Source organism: Rhincodon typus, chromosome 3 (assembly GCF_021869965.1).
Source record: "Rhincodon typus isolate 14 chromosome 3, sRhiTyp1.1, whole genome shotgun sequence".
Lineage (NCBI taxonomy): Eukaryota > Metazoa > Chordata > Chondrichthyes > Orectolobiformes > Rhincodontidae > Rhincodon > Rhincodon typus.
In genome coordinates this window covers 4,050,405-4,068,252 of record NC_063334.1, presented here as the reverse complement: position 1 = coordinate 4,068,252, position 17,848 = coordinate 4,050,405, and the positions used below count along the sequence as shown (strand labels likewise).

At 43.0% G+C, this 17,848-nt stretch overlaps 1 long non-coding RNA gene across 1 annotated transcript in view; it reads right to left on the bottom strand.

Moving 5' to 3' along the window:
• Positions 1-5,858, bottom strand: part of LOC125481277 — an 11,710-nt gene extending 5,852 nt beyond the window's left edge. The window contains exon 1 of the long non-coding RNA XR_007261269.1: positions 5,825-5,858. This is a non-coding gene — a long non-coding RNA (uncharacterized LOC125481277). The remainder of the gene's footprint in view (positions 1-5,824) is intronic.
• Positions 5,859-17,848: the final 11,990 nt, after the last annotated feature.

Below are 17,848 nucleotides of genomic sequence, written 5' to 3'. Positions count from 1 at the left end.
TGAGGTTAGTAGGTAGGAGATGGGGGTGGGGCTTGAGGTGGGAGGAGGGGATAGGTTAGGGAGGAAGGGACGAGCTGGGCTGGTTTTGGGATGCAGTATCCCCCATCTCCTACCTACAAGCCTCATCCCGCCCCCTTGACCTGTCTGTCCTCCCTGGACTGACCTATCTCCTCCTCACCTACACTCACCTTTACTGGCTCCATCCCCGCCTCTTTGGCCTGTCTGTCTCCTCTCCCCCTATCTTCTCCTCTACCCATCTCTATCCGCCTCCCCTTTTCTCTTTTTATTTCAGAACCCGCTTCCCCTCCCCCATTTCTGAAGAAGGGTCTAGGCCCGAAACGTCAGCCTTCCTGCTCCTCTGATGCTGCTTGGCCTGCTGTGTTCATCCAGTTCTACACCTTGTTATCTCAGATTCTCCAGCATCTGCAGTTCCTACTATCTCTGATACAAAACTAAGAACAGGAAAGATACTTGTATTTTAGCTATCATGAAATATATGACCAGGTGTCGTCCAAGCACATGAAATAGGACCATTAGACAGTCAGTCAACCAGCCCTAAAAACTGCTCTGCCATTCAACGAGGTCATGGCTGGCACGTTTGCCCTTTCAATTCCTCTCAAAAGGATAGCACTCCATTAGCCTTCTTGATGAAAGTTAGTTTGTCTGTCCAGCACATGGAATCACACTGAAAGACCTAGATTCCTCAAAATTCCACTTGTTGAAGTGATACTTTGCTTTAATTCTTCCTGATAGCCTCACATTTCCCCATTTTATACTCCAACTACCATATTTTTGCTTACTTCACTTAAGCCATTTTCAAAGTCCTCATGACTTCTTCAAAGCATACTTTAACCATTTGTGTCATCTGCAATTTGTTGGCATACCTTCACACCATTCACATTGAAAATTGCAAAGAAGTTGAGGTCCCAGTACACAGTCTGTTTCACACTCACCTTTCAAATAGGCCAATTAAAGAGCTACATAATAATGCTGTGCTTTCTGCCGAGAATACACAACCTTCTATTGATTCTTCATCTTCTGAACAGCTTGGATTTTTCTAATTACCCAGCCACAACTTTCTTACAGATCGATTCCAATACATTCCACATGAAGGACAGATGTCACACTATCTCACCCCACCTATAGTTTGGGTTTGCTGCCTCCCTCCCTTTTTGAATAGTGGAGTTGGAGATGCTCCTTTTCCAATCTAATTGAACCTTTCCTAAATCTATCGTATCATTGCACAGTCATAACTTTTTAACTTAAGCGTGATGCCCTCCCTAACCACTTTAGTTAACCATGGATGTGGGCCTTCCTTTTGAACTTTTTCTAAGTGGGATATATATTCTGAGTATTTTGAAATATCCCTTCAAAATATCTGCTACTGCACCTCTAATGATCTATCCCCTAGCCTCATATCCTAGTTCACTTTAGCTAGCTCAGTTTTCATGCCCACATTGTTGGCCTTTTAAAATTGAAATATTAGCATTAGACAGTTTTCTCTTTTGCAACCTGGAAGTAAAGTTCAATCATATTGGGGTCACTGCTACCTAAGGCTGCCTCTAGGAGGTTATTAATGACTCCTGTCACACTGCAAATACCAAACTGAATATAAGCTGCTCTCTGTCCACTTCCAAAATGTGGCACTGTAAGAAATCTCAAGCATTTCACAAACTTGCCTTTTAATTTTTCTAGTCTATATGTAAATTAAAGTCTCGATGATCATTGCCAGCCCTTTAATCACAAGACTCAAATTTCATCTTGCATATGGTGTCCCCCCTTGTGGTTAATTACAGGGCTTGGAGACCACTTTCACTAGTGATTTCTTTCCCCCTTCTATGCCTCATCTTGACCAAAAATGACTGTGTCCTGATCTCCTGAACAAAAGGTCATCTCTAACAATGGCACAAGATACAAAAACAAGTAAATATGAAACTAAGACTAGGAGCACAAGGATAACCTTTTAAATGAAGCTATTTGTGGACTGGATGCCAGTGCAGGTCAGTGAACATAAATGAGTAAACAGTTTAGTGGCAGCAAGAGGTTTTCCCCAGTTGTTTGCTTACAGGGTCACAAGTACTTGGGAAAATTAGGCATACCAGCCCCTTTCCCTCGCCCATTGAAGTACAAACAACTCATGGAACCATTTTCAATCCACTCCTTCCATCCACAAAAACAACATTTTAGTTTTTTCTTACCACTAAATAATTAAGTACTCATTTCAGAAACTGTTCTTTTGAAATCTATACCTTTTACACAGTTGAAGACGATTTATTTTCACTTCATTTGAAATTAATAAATTAAGTAAACAAATGTAATAGCTTGTATATCCTCACGTACAAACATGCAAACTGCTGGGATCAGAGTAGGCTATGAATATAACCCTGCATAGACACTACACGGCAAATCCACATATGAATGACTTGCAATGGCTGTACATCAGCAGAAGGTTGCACAGCAAAAAGTGGAAATCACTCTGCAATATTTGGAGTAAAAAATACAGAGACAGACCTTCCAGAGAATGCTCACCCTCAGGGTGTACAGAAGTTGCTAAAGGGACACTGGGCAATCATAACAAGTGAGGGTTGACAAGGAATCCATAAAACCTTCTGGTAGGATATTTGTTTTGGTTTGGATCCAACGGTGCAAACACTGATGTAGCTTGTGCCCCATCAGATGTTCTGTTCTTTTCTCCACCATTCCACTCTTTCTGCAACCCCCACCTTTTCTCCAACCTTCCCCCACACATTTCTTACTTTTTACTGTTCTGATGAAAGGATATGACCTGAAAGTTAATACTGCTCTTCCGCCATCGATGTTGCCTGAGCAGAGTATTTCCTGCACTGGTTTCTTTTTCAACAGCATTTTGCAAGTGATTGTACTGGATTAATTGGATTATATCTGCAAAATAAACCAAGTCCCAAACAGCATATTGCTCCCCATGTGCGAACTTTAAAAAATGTACAGAAAACACAAGAGGTATTGGAATCAAACAGAGGGTGAGCAGTGAAACAGTCAATATGGCATATTTATTAAATTCCTCCTTTGGAAATAAAACCAATCTGACTCCAAGTTAATACGCAGCCAGATTCTAAAATGCACTGTCTGACCTGGGATGTCACTTCTGGTATACTGAGGGAACTGATAACTAAAAGGTTTTATCTCAGGGTGGTGACTTGAAAGAAATTCTGGAATTTGCATATTAATCCTTTCTAATTGATTAAAGATTTAAAAGCCACCCTAGGTTTGTTCAACACCACATCAGTTCTATGACCCTTTAAATCTTTTGCTCATAAATTCTGTGTCCGATGCCGCCTCTCACTGAGGCCTGAAGGAGTAATGAGACTCTGAAAGCTTGTGTCTTCAAATAAACCTGTTGAATTATAACCTGGTGTCATGTGATTTTTTGACCTTGTCCACCCCAGGAGCATTGGGGAGGGGGGGGGGTAACAAGGTGTACAGCTGGATGAACACAGCAGGCCAAGCAGCATCAGAGGAGCAGGAAGGCTGACGTTTCAGTGAGGCGGGGGGTATTGTTTTGGTGGGAGCCAATGACTCAGGGGCAAGTTTGGGGATTATCTTAAATTCCATGCACAAAAAGCAGCAATACCTACACAACAGTAAAGGCCACCATAGCAAGGTGGGACAGTTGCCCATCTTCGTATACAGAACAGCAAAAACCAAGACTAATAAATACAGCTTGAAGGGTGTTACACGGCTAAAGATGGGAACCACAATTGGGAACCATATTTTTTAAGAAAACATATCAGCAGTATTGATTTTTTTTTTCTAAAAAGAATCACAACGATGGTATTTCAACAGCTCTATTCAAATTGTAGAAGCACTTTCAAAGTCAGAAACAAGAATGTGCACAAGACTCCGTTAGGAGTTGACCATGGAATTGATGTGATCATTGGCAAGATGTATAAACAGATCAGTGAAGCATAAATTAATTACAACAACCACATTCTACACACTAAAACATCCCAACACCCTTCACAAGAATGTTATCAAACAAAATTTGGGCAAACCTCATCACGAGATTAAGACTGGTGCTTCAAAAAGGTTTCAGTGACAATTAAATTAATTTTCACACAGTTCAATGAATGACAAGAATTCATTCAGAACAGTATTCTGGAACAACCTATTTTATAACTAACAAAGAACAAGCCATACTGGATGTAGTGACAAGTAGTAAACCAGAATTTGTTAATACAACGACAATAACATTCTGCAAATAGTGATCATAACGTGGCTGCATATGATAGTGAATTTGAGGACGAGAAGGGTTGACCGAGAATCCAGGAACATTTTTTTTTCAAATGTAAGAGAAACGTAGAAAGAAAGATTAAGTGACTATAGTAAAAGTAGGCTGTTCACAATTAGATAAACATACAAATATTGGGACAACAAAATTAACACAATCACAGGAAGATATTCAGAATAATCTACCTCTTAGACATCAACTGTTTGGAGTTTTGCAAGTCAAGCTACAGAACTGCATGGCTGACATGTGCACAAATGCCTCCATATAACAGTCTAGAAAACTCTACAAAATCAAACTACATAAACGAAAATGAAGTGCTGAAAATACTCAGGTCATGCAGCATCTCAAGACAGAAGCTAATTTTCAGTCAAGTAGGACTCCGTCAGTCATACAGCACAAAAACAAGCCCTTCAGTCCAACCAGTCCATTACAACCATAATCCCAAACTAAACTAGTCCCACCTACATGCACTTGGCCCATATCCCTCCAAATGTTTCTTATTCACGTACTTATCCAAGTGTTTTTTAAATGTTGTAACTATACTTCCATCACATCCTCTGGAAGTTCATTCCACACACAAACTACTAAAAAAAAAGTTGCTCCTCATGTCTTTTTAAATCTTTCTCCTCTCACCTGAAAAATATGTCCCCTTATCTTGACGTCCCCCACCCTAGGGGGAAGACACCTGTCACTCACCTTTTCTATACCTTTGATGATTTTTATAAACCTCTATAAAGACCAGCCTTCAGCCTGCTACACTCCAGTGAAAAAAGGTCCAGTATATCCACCCTCTCCCCATATATCAAATCCTCCATTCCCAGCAACATATTGGTAAATCTCTTCTGAACCCTCTCCAGCTTAATAAACATCCTTCATTTAACAGGGCAGCCAGAACTGGACACAGGGTATGCCTGGGATGGAAGGTTTGAGTTAGAAGAAAGGCTAGATAGGTTGGGACCTTCTTTCTACTGGAGCATGGTAGGTTTAAGAGGTGATCTGATAGAAGTTTAGAAAATAATGAGGGTATTAATGGTATTGTCTTTCCCCTTGGGTGGGGGATTGCAAGATGAGGGGATACATTTTTAAAGTGAGAGAGACTTTTTTTTAAAAAACAGTGGATGTTTCATGAGTGGAATGAACTTCCTGATGAAATGGTGGATGTGAGTACAATTACAACATTTAAAAGATATTTGGATAAGTTCATGAATAGGAAAGGTTTGGAGGGATATGGGCCAGGAGTAGGCAGGTGGGGCTAGTTTAGTTTGGGATTATGTTTAGCATGGACTGGTTGGACCAAATGGTCTGTTTCAGTGCAGTATGACTTGGATTATCCCCAGTGGAGGGTGGGGGTCACATGTTGCCTTAGAGAGAGGTCCTTAGCTATCAACAGGTAAGAGGAGATGTCAACCTTAGGGCCTTTTCACCCAGAACTTAATTCCGATAGAAACAGGAAGCTATCAGGGGTTTGGGAAGGCCGACAACATTGCCCCACTTAACCCCCCCGCCTCCCGACCCCCGACCCCACAAAAAATAAACTGATCAAAAGTCTTTCCCCACCTGCAGGTGCAGTATGTCAAGCAGCAGGAAATTCCACCCGGGGGTTGGGGGTAGAGGCGCGCGCGAACACGGGGGGGGGGGAGCCGCATGGGGGAACTGTGGGAATTGGGGCGTGGGGAAAGATGGTACGGTGGTCAGCGTCACGCGCGATGACATGCGGGGGGGCGCGAAAGGAGAATGTCCTCGCGCGGCACTGACGCGCGGCCGGGGGGGGGGGGGGGGGGGGGGGTCAATGTCCTCGCGCGGCACCGACACGCGGGGGGCGAGGTCGGGCGTTTGGAGGTCAGCGCCGCGTGCCGACTGTGGGGAGTGGGAAGCACCAACGGTGCGGGCTCCCGAGCGGCGCGCTCCCGTCACCCAGTGTGTACAATGGGGGCCCGCGGAGTTCCGCGTCTGTGTGGAGCGCGGGCCCGGCGCACATGGGGCAGGTGAAAGCTCTCTCCCCATGTGGAGCCCGGGCCGCCTCCGTCAGGTGTTTACACGGAGCCGTGCCTCATCGGAGCGAGGGATCACTGGGCCATTTGTCCCCCCCCCCCACCACCACACCACACTCCACCCCCTCCAAGAGCCGAGCCTGAATGGACTGAGGAGAGTCGAGCGATAACCTGAGGGTGAAGCGACTCGCCAGAGTACCCCGTGGGGGAATTAGCAGCATCGACCCCCCCCTTAACCGACACCGGAGCGCGGCCGTGAAGAGAATCTGAATGGATGAAGAGGATGACCCACCCACCTCCTCCTCCTCCTCCTCCTCACTTCAGCCGAGGCGAAAAGAAACAAAAAAAACGCTCAGAAAGAACAAGATAAGTTTCATTCAACAAAACTTAGCGGCCCCGGGGCCTCGGTCACTCACCTCCCTCAGCGAGCGGTGTCTTCTCCCGCACTCGCCCCTTCTCCCTGTACCGCCGGCCTTGTCGGGGGGTGGGGCGGGGTAAAGTGGGGGTTGCCTGCTTCTCTGCTCACGGCCAGTTCGGTCCGAGTGAGTGAGATGCCGGCCTCCGGGATGGTCTACACCGCCATGTTAACCCGAGTGCGAGCGGGAGGGAGCGGCTCTTTATAGCAGCCGGGAGAGAGGGAGGAGCGGCCACTCCGTGTCCTGTGGGTGGGAACGATGGAGCTCTCTCCCTCTCAGACAGACAGTGCTCATTGACTCAGAGAAAGGAGAGGCAGCCTTTCCCTTCCTCCTCTCCGAAACTGTGCAAACCATCACACTGGCATTTGTCAGGAACGAGCGGCGGAAGCATAAACTCAGTGCGAGAATAACACACACACCTGCTCTAACCACAACACATTCAGCGCCAACTGGGCATACCCCAGCTCCAACATTATTTCACCGTTAAAGGCAGTGTAGAAATATTGCAAGTTGTTGTGCTAGCTGCTGCATCCTAGCCACTGACCTTATTTGCAAACGTCGACTCCAGTCATTCCATTGACGCCAGGATCAAAAATATATCAGAAACGACAGCAGCCATTCCAACCACATCGGCTCTACATGCTTATTCTTTTGCTTTAAGAATGCTATAAATAATCATGCTACAAGTGATCACTAATAGCGGCTCCAAACGTATGGTACTACTAGGCTCAAGCCATAGCAGAACGATTATTTCACAAATGAATGAACGAGGTAAGCTTGGTGTGGAAGTCCAGCAGTTAGATGCACGTCTGGTGCAAACTAAAACTATTCTGCAGGGATTTCGGGCTACTTTCGTACAGAATGTCTCCCGAAGTCACTGCCGTAAGTTACCATCGTTCTTCCGTGCTTGAAAAGAGCCGCAGCCAAGAACAACTACAGATTCCGAAAGAATAGAAAACTTAGCGGGTCAATTGGAATCTGTTAAAAGAACAATGCAGTCTGCATTAGTTTAGACCCCCGAGTGTAGTGTTGACATTTAAAGCATTATCCACTCTCCACAAGTGTTTTACTCTGGTATATCCTGGTGTCTTACATTTATTGACCGTTTTCCCCAGATGTATTGAAGTGTATCAGAAGTCAATCAGAATCTATTGGCCCAGAAAAGATCACTGAACTATAAACCATCCACAAAACATGGTTAGCACTTTACCCTTACCCAACTTTGCCCAATTTAGATACCAGTTGAGAAACTGAATTATCATAACAGTTCTAGAAAGGTAAAGAATCGAAGCTTTCCTTGGACAACACATTTTTTATTTGGAGCAGAATTTTAGTCATAGAGTCATTGAGATATGCAGCACGGAAACAGACCCTTCAGTCCAACTCGTCCATGCTGACCAGATATCCTATATAAATCTAGTTCCATTTGCCAGCATTCGGCCGATATCCCTCTATATCCTTCCTATTCATACACCCATAAATGTTCTAATTTTACCAGCCTCCAGAACTTGCTCTGGCAGCTCACGCACCCTCTGCGTGAAAAAGTTGCCCCTTAGGTCCCTTTTAAATCTTTCTTCCCTCACCTTAAACGTATGCCCTCTAGTTTTGGACTCCCCCGCATCGGGGAAAAGATCTACCTATCCCCTACCATCCATTTACCCTATCCATGCTCTTCATGATTTTGTAAACCCCTATAAGGTCACCTCTCATCCTCTGACGCTACAGGGAAAATAGCCCCAGTCTATTCAGCCTCTCCCTAGATCCCAAACCGTCCAACCCTGACAACGTCCTTGTAAATTTTTTCTGAACCCTTTCAAGTTTCACAACATTCTTCCTATAGCAGGGAACTAGAGTTGCACAGTATTCCAATAGTGGCTCAGCCAATGTCCTGTACAGACGCAACATGACCTCCCAATTCCTATACTCAATGCCCTGACCAATAAAGGCAAACATACCAAATACCTTCTTCACTAACCTATCTACCTGCAACTCCACTTTCAAGGAACTATGGACCAGCACTCCAAGGTCTCTTTGTTCAGCAACACTCCCCAGGACCTTATCATTAAGTGTATAAATCCTGCCCTGGTTTGCCTTTCCAAAATGCAGCACCTCACATTTATCCAAATTAAACTCCATCTGTCACTCCTCGGTCCATTAGCCCATCTGATCAAGATCCCGTTGTACTCTGAGGTAACCTTCTTTGCTGGCCACTACACTTCCAATTTTGGTGTCATTTGCAGTTCTGTATCCAAGTACTGTCTCTATTCAGGTAACTAGTTCTCCCTCTATTCTGTATGATCTGACCTTGCTGACTAGTCTACCATGAGGAACCTTGTCGAGGGCCTTACTTAAGTCCATATAGATCACGTCCACCACTCTGCCTTCATCAATCATCTTTGAAGAAGTAACAAAAAACTCTGTGGCACACTTCCTGACAGCAGAACTGGAGCTGTGCACCATTTATTCTTCTTCTCTTGCTTATTGCCATTTCTCATGTAATTCTAATGTACACAGGAGACAGAGTGATTTCACAGTGGGGGATGCTTTACATTGCTGAAAATTGTCATCAGTCAACAATACAGCTGGTACAGATGGACTATTAAACAGCATCCAGGATAATCAAGGAGGCTGAGCATCATGACCACAACTTTATGGCCACTTCCATTCTGTCAGTGCTTTGTTCTATTTCTTTTTGCAGCCCATCATCACCCTCTATCATTCTCCCCATACTATTCTTTCTTGTCCTGGGATTCACACCCCACCTTAATATATCAGCTCCTTCAACTACATGGGAAGTGTGTGAACTGGACAGAGAGCAACCTACAGTTCAGTGATGCCTCCTTGTACATTCTTTTCCATATCTGCAGGGGCAAAGTGGGTGGTGCCAATCCCTCCAGATGGCATCACAAGAACCTGCTGTCTGAACAAGCAGCTTGGATGATGCAAAGGACACAGATGAATTGGTGCCTTCACAAAGGAGGATGGCAGGAGAAGATCTTCGTCTCAGGAAGACACCGGAACTCTGATGATGGGACAATGGTCATGTAGGCACCTCATTCTTTGATGAACCTTGTGTACATAAAGTTGCCCCTGTTTTCCCAGGCACATGTCTTCACGGCCCTGGCATCCACTAAACTTTTATTCATATCCATGGCCCACCCTCATGTGAGGTGAAGTGATGCCATCCCCACTTGTCCTATTATGAAAGATATCCACATTGCACGAACAAGTCATGCTGTGTACAGCAGACAATGACTATTTATGATCTTCTCTATAGTGTGTACTGCTGCATCCCTCTGGACTTGTCAAGGCAGCAAAACATTTTTTAAAATTCATTCTTGGGATAGGGGCATCACTGGATGGGCCAGCATTTATTTCCCCTTCTGATTGCCCTCAGGAAAGTAGTGGTAAGCTGCCTTCCTAAATCATTGTTGTTCACATGATGTAAGTAGACCTAATTTGCTATTAGGGAGGGAGTTCCAGGATTTTAACCCAGCAACTCTGAAGGTACATTGAGCGAGCCTAAAATGTGTTTGGGAATGGCCCTAGTGAAAGTATGAGCTTGTTTATACCACTATTCATCTAAACTCTGTGGAGTTATCAACAATGTCTGCAGGGAATAGCCCTCTTACCCAAGATCCAACTGTCAACCTGATCTGGATTCTCAAAGCTTTGCGAGCAATGACTTACACAAGATGTACATACTGGATAGTTCCTTGGGAAACCAGCATGGTTCTTCTCCAGTGATTATGGACTGGTTGCACATACAAAGAATGAAAGCCTCTGCTGGCAGGATTTTCATGGGCTGAGGAACAGCAGATGATGCTTAATTTAGATAAATGAGAGGTTTTGCATTTTGGTAAGGCAAACCAGGGCAAGACTTATACAGTTAATGGTAGGACCCTGGGGAGTGTTGCTGAACAAAGAGACCTAGTAGTGCAGGTGCATTGTTCCTTGAAAGTGGAGTTGCAGGTAGACAGGGTGGAGAAGGTGGTATTTGGCACGCTTACCTTCATTGGTCAGAGCACAGAGTGTACGAGTTGGGATGACATGTTGTGGCTGTAGAGGATATTGGTGAGACCATTCTTAGGGAGGTTTATTAGTCACATAAGTGCAACAGATTACCCACTGCACCCTAGATAAACAAGTGATGCCCTGTCGGCGCCTTCTGTCTTCTCTCAGATCCTTCTATACTTCTCAATATCCCAACCACTTCCACACCACATCACTTCATCCCTGACTCATCCTAGCCAGTCCCGAACCTCCATGCAAGCTGTCATTATCTTGCTGTCCACCCTTCTGTGACAGAGATCAACAAAGGCAATTACTGACCTCAGAAACAATTGCACAAATCAGTCATCCTGTCTATTAAGTTTCCTGCTGTTGCAATCTCCATAAAACTCCCCCAAATCCCATCTCTTCTTCAGTTACTAACCCTGGTATGACTTTAACAACTTTGCAATCCTCTGTTAAAGTTTCGCCAACTCGCTGTCCTAAATCTAGTAATTTTAACTCTATACCCTCTTGTTTCAAGTCCTTGACTGACTGGAAATAGTCTGTTTCCTTTCACTCTGTCCCTGTTTCCATAATTTTGAACATGACTTTCTAAACTCAATTTCCTCTTTTTAACTAAAAATAGGGCCAATGTTTCATGTCATTCAAAGCATGCAGTCTTCATTATTGAACTGTTTGCATTCACAGATGGCATTTCTGTGGTCCTAACAGCACAGGAACCATCATGCTGCATTGAATATTTGACCATCTGTGTCTATATTTCAATTTATAATCTTCTAGAGATTTTCACCATAATCTTTACATTTAATACATTTTTAAATCACCTATACAGTTAGTATTCTGGATTGTGACTTGAAAAAAGTAGCTGGTCCTCATCATTAAAAGGATTCAGATTCAGCCTAAATGATAGAATTCCTCCACAACTATCCTTGCCTTCATAATACACATACTGTAGGACTTCTCTTGTCAGTATTTCTTTCCTAATGCCAGTTAATATTGCAATTAAGATTCCCACCTTTTTTCTTTCCATTGCAATTCATAGAAGAATTCAAAATGACACAAGCCAGCAATAACCTTCCTGAACTATACAGCAATGATTCTGATGATGGAAACAATAGAGGATCTAACCAGACGTTTTTAGACATAAAAACTTACCATAAAAATTGTAGGCTCAATGTTTATCCCACCTCTTGCCTGAGCCAGCAGGTAACTAGATTTCACCCAAAAAGTGGCCCTACCCTACCCCCCAATGCAATTCCAGCCAATATGTACTTTTTGTTCAGGTTTAGGTTAATTACATTGCAAGGAGCTGACAGCCAGAAGCAGAGTTGGAGTAACATTCACACACTTCACCTCAACCTTTTTGTCTAAGCCTTTCACCCACAGACTGCCAGCTGCTCATCCATGGCAGAGATATTGCCAAACACATTCTACAGCACTCACCAAGACATATCATTCTCTCATGCAGGAGAAGCTGCAATGGGAATAAACTGGAGAGAAAAAGGCATACCAGAGCATTCTTGCCTGTTGGAGAAGAAGGCATTGACTATTATGGGAGGCAGTGGACACTAACACAGCTGAATCTACTGAAGATGATAATATCTTTATTCCTGACCCCACTTAACAACTTCATCCCCAACTTACTTCTCGTACTGGCTGCACCTGATGTAAACAATTTCTACTTTCTCCTTGCATCTCAACCTGACAGTTGTACATTTTGATTCCAAATACTTGAGTTCTAACCTACCCAGACAGTGAAGGGACAGCATTAAGATATTGATAATAAGTACACCATCACTCAATTTCACATTTGTAGCAACCATTAAGATCCTTACATACCTGAGATCCTGTGGTTATCATAGAAGCTAGTATAAAGGCAGGATCTTCATGGGCTGAGGAGTAGCAGATGGTGTTTCATTTAGATAAATGTGAGGTTTTGCGTTTTAGTAAGGCAAACCAGGGCAGGACTTATACAGTTAATGGAAGGACCCTGGGGAGTGTTGCTGAACGAAAAGACCTAGTAGTGCAGGTGCATTGTTCCTTGAAAGTGGAGTTGCAGGTAGACAGGGTGGAGAAGGTGGTGTTTGGCACGCTTGCCTTCATTGAGTACAAGAGTTGGGATGTCATGTTGCGGCTGTATAGGACATTGATGAGGCCACTTTTAGAATACTGTGTACAATTCTGGTCACTCTTCTATAGGAAAGATGTTGTTAAACATGAGGGTGCAGAAAAGACTTACAAGGATATTGCTGGGACTGGATGTTTGAGTTATAGGGAAAGGCTGAACAGGCTGGGACTTTTTAATCCCCTGGAGCGTAGGAGGTTGCGGGGTGACCTTATGGAGGTTTTTTAAATCATAAGGGGCATGAATGGGGTGAATAGCTAAGGTCTATTTTCCTAGGGTGAGGCAATCCAAAACTTTGGCATAGGTTTAAGGTGTGAGGGAAAAGATTTGGACTTGAGGGATAACTATTTCACGCAGAGGGTTGTGTGTCTATGGAATGAGCTGCCAGAGGAAGTGGTGGAGGCGGGTATAATTACAACATTTAAAAGGCATCTGGATGGGTATATGAACAGGAAGGGTTTAGATGGATATGGACCAAATTCTGGCAAATGGGACTAGATCAGATTGGGATGTCTAGACGGTGCGCACGAGTTAAGTTGCAGATGAGTGCACTGTAGTGAGACTATGAAGCCAAGAGAGTATTTGTGTGAACTGGGTAGAAGCGCAATATTAAAAGTTTTCTCCAGAACTACTCAGATAAGGATTTCCATGGACCGCGGAACGAGAAGGCTATTAGATATACAGTATATAAAATTAATGATACTCAAAATAAACATGAAAACATTATTACACATACAGTTTCCTTCTGGCTCAGGTGATGCCAGGGACTTGTATCTGTTCAGGAGATTGGACTGGGTTGAGTTTGGTAAGTCTGAAGTTTAGCATGTCATCACGTTAGTGTTGAAATGGATTTCCAGGGTAGCAATGTTGTCCAGCGACCTGTCTTCCAACAAATTACTGGAATCAGCTTTACTTGTTCAGCACAAACCTAAATGCCTCTCTCAGGATGATAGCATTCTTTCTCCCAACATTGCCACTGCCCTTGCCGTTGCCTTTTAGCCAGCCAGGCGAAGCTGCTGCTGCCCACATTCCACTGAAAGTTAGCAGCGTTCCACCACCAATGTTGCACTCACTGGGTAACACCTATAAGTAAAGGCACAAGAAAACAGGACTCGAAAGGGAATGCACAAGGATAACTAATTTACTTCTGTATGCAATGTGTCATATATAATTTATAAATTTGGATTGGAATGTCTTTTTTCTGTTGGCTTTTGTTTTTGCATTGTGGCAAAGAAGGCATTATGATGATGAGTGACAGAGTGAAAGTAAGGACTATGAGCTTATTCGTCAATGGGGGAATTGGTGATGTGGTTACCAGTATCACATTTGAATTATTTCTTTCAATACATTTCAGGCAGAAAGGGGCTGCCTGAATTCTAACCTCCCTTCCTATTCCCCCTCCACACCTTCTCATTTGAAGCTAGTCACAGGGAATGTAATGCTGTCATGATGACAAGATTATCATGCATGCAGCAGATCGCCACAAATTTCAAGACCCTTGAGGGCCAAGCAGAACAAGGTTCCTCCTCCAGAAAGATCTATGCAATGGAATTGTTGCTTCAGGATACTAATGGTCATAGCTGTGAGATTCCTTGTGGTGCACTTCATCATATTCATACTGCACACATGAACATGATGTGGACTGTAGAACAGAGTTATGAACCATTTCATCAGTGGAGAGCCTCGATTCCAAGTAGCCAGTCTTTGGTTTGCCATAGAAACATGACTGATTCTGAAGAAAAGGGTTATGTTGCTTTTGGGGTGGGGGCTGGAAAAGCCTTGAGTGGGATTGGCAGGGGAAATTGTTAGGGGTTCTGGAAAATCCATGGCATCATAACAAAGGATTGCTGGAAAATCTGAGAGAGTGAGACTAGGGGTTTGCTGGACAACCTGTCAAGGCAGGGTGGGAGTTGAGGTGTGGCAGGAGAGTGTTGGAAAACCTGTGAAAGTTGGGTGGTATGTTGGTTACCTGAGACAGATGATCTGCAGACAAACCTGAGAGTTGGGGTGGGCAGGTGTTGGGGGTCCCAGAGAAACTGAGAGAGCAGACTGAGGGTGTCACTGACCATCCTATGCTTGCTCTTTATAACAACTGGAGGCCAATTTCAGTTTGCAGCTATCTGAATGAAGATGCAAACTGTGGGTTTTGCTGGGAAAGCTTAAAAGTGCTCTTTTCTCTCCCCTCTCTTCACAGAAGCCACGGCCACAAAACCTGTTCCAATTCTGATACTGCCATTTAACAGTTCCACTCTCTGCCCACCCTGTACACCCACAGGACAGCCCCAAAGAAAAGCCACACACGTGCCACAACCAGTGCATGTGCAACAAAGGCCTGAAGAGACACTGAAAATCTGGGGCAAAAGCCACCTCAAAGCGAGCCTGATCCAGGATCTGGGCAAATGGCCAAAAAATGTGATGGTTGCAGAGAATTCACGGTAGTTGGTCACTTGGCCATAGAGGCTGAATTACAGCTGTCACAGTGTATTAGAGGAATGCATCTTGTCTGGGTCAGTATATTGGACATTTACCTGCATGATGCCTCACCTATGGTCACACAACAACTACACATTGAAGGAGTGGAAGCCCTTGTTGTCAGTGCTGCTCAATTTCCTAAGCAGCAAGCTAGGAAAATGAAGTAGAAAGTGTTGTGCATCACTCACACTGGATTACTGTCTCTCAAGTCTCATGTCACCTGTGGCTAAGTGGTAGAACTCTTGCTTCTGAGTTAGTAAGTTATAGGTTCAAGCCCCACTGCAGAGGTACTGCAGTCTGTCACATCTGTGATGTATGGACTCTGAATACTAACCACTGGCAGCTGATCCACCTTTCAAGTACAGCAATTCCTTCTTCAACCCTTTGTAAAACAGCCCTTTTCTCAATTCAGTCCACAATCAAAATAAAGTTAGAAGATGCAGTCTTTATAGGACATTTCAAAAATATTTTATCACAAGATATGGAATACAAACAACAAATCATGAGACTTATATCCATTCATTCTTCCTCTCCCTTATACAAGCTCAGCATTTCTTAAATCGTGATCTTATTTGATCATTTTCCACACGGGAGAATGCTGAAAACTACTTAACAATTGTAAAAGCAAGGTCACCATTGTACCAGAGGACCATAGTGTTGCTGTCTCATTACAGACAGATGATTGGTGGTGGTTTAACCTAAGGGTCACCATGCCTCAGGTGAGGGGAGAGGTTGAGAGAGTCCTTCATGGTAACCTCAGTCGGTGCAGGAATTGAACCCTTCAGGTGGCTTCACTCTGCATCACAAACAAGGCATCCAGCCTGAATGTACATGATATGGTTAAAACAAAATATTCCATCTGAATGGTCTAACACTCTGAATTTTAAATTTTTCAGGGAATGTCAGTGTATCATGGTTAGTGTAGATTAATATTTCTTTGTTACTATGTCAGACATCAACTTCAAATTGTTGAACAGCCAATCATACTCCCAAAGTTTCCTTTTCTACAGCAATTTCTGTTTTTGTTTCAGTTATCAGCTGAATATAAATCAGTTTAGTCTATTTGAATTTACTTGTGGTCATGAGATTAGACATTCATTGAAATTAATTGAGGAAATGTTCTTAACCAAAAAGAAGAATCTTTACTGTTAGATCACATGTCCATGTTTCTAGAAAAACATACAGGAATATGTTAGTAGCACAAAAGCATTCAAAGGTTTCATAAGCAGGTAAATATTCAGCAACTAGAATGTTTCCAGCCAGAGATGAAGTATTGGTATTATTGCCTTTGCAAAGTGAATCTGTAAAACCAAAATTCAGTGGTCCATATAAAGGTTAGTAAAGTAACTTTGTATATAAATACTCCTGCTGGTAGGAAGAAGAAGCAGTTATCCAACATAAATGTGTTGGAAAGATACCATCACACAGAAGACGTTAAGGAGAAACAAGTGTGTCAGGTGGTCAGATGAAAGAGACACTTAAGATTGAGCTGGAAGAGGTAGACAGTTCTCCAAGCAAGTTTCCTATGATTTGATTAGCTAACATCATTGGAACCAATTAGAAACTGTGTTCTCATATTTAGAGGAAGGACAATGGGACGACCTTGTAGTTTATCTATCATTGTCCTATTTTCATTTTCTGCAATAGTCTTACACAATCTACTAACGTTTGACAGTATGGTTCTTCAGATTTGATTATATGTTGAGGTATTCTGACTACATGTATTACAGTATGTTTTACAAAACTACACTACATCTTTACGAAGCCTTAGCCATGTAAAATATCTGTTCATCAATGCCTTGAGTTTTCCATTTCATACAAGTCCTGTTATAGGAATTTCTTGTGCTAGTTGCAATATCTCCTTCCAATATCTGGGCATACCATTATTTGATGAACAACTGTCTATTCTTCATCTATAGGTTGTGAGAATGTCTCTACTTCCTTATCAAAACTCATTTTTAATTTTATAAATCCAGAACTCCTTCAGCTCAGCTTCAATGTGAACTGTCTGTGCTTCCTGAGCCTCAATTAACAAAAACACATCAAACATATCTTTTGAATTATCCTCATTATCAAAGAGAGTTTTGACTGCCCTACCATTACTGTGACCTGTAACAATGGAGTTTGTTTAGCCATTGCTGTTGGTCACTACATGAGGAAAAAACAGCTGGAATCTTCTTACAAGTGTTCCATATCTTGAGCCTCATTGAACCTTCCCATGATACAATGACAGTTATAACTTTCATTCCAGTCAAATTATTCCCAAGAAATAAATCCACTCCATCCACAGATAGTTTCTTAACTACCCGGAGTATTATTAGTCCAGATAAATCACATTCTAATCAGACTTTGTACAAGGGGACTGAGATATACTCTCCACTCCAAGCACATAACCTCACATTTTCCCATATTGTACTCCATTAGCCAAGTTTTTACCCATTCAATTAACCTGTTTATATCCCTCTGCAGACTCTGTTTCATCTTCACCACATGCTTTGCCACTTGTTTATGGGTCATCCACAAATTTGGCTCAAGTACATTCACTTTCCTCATCCAAGTCAAA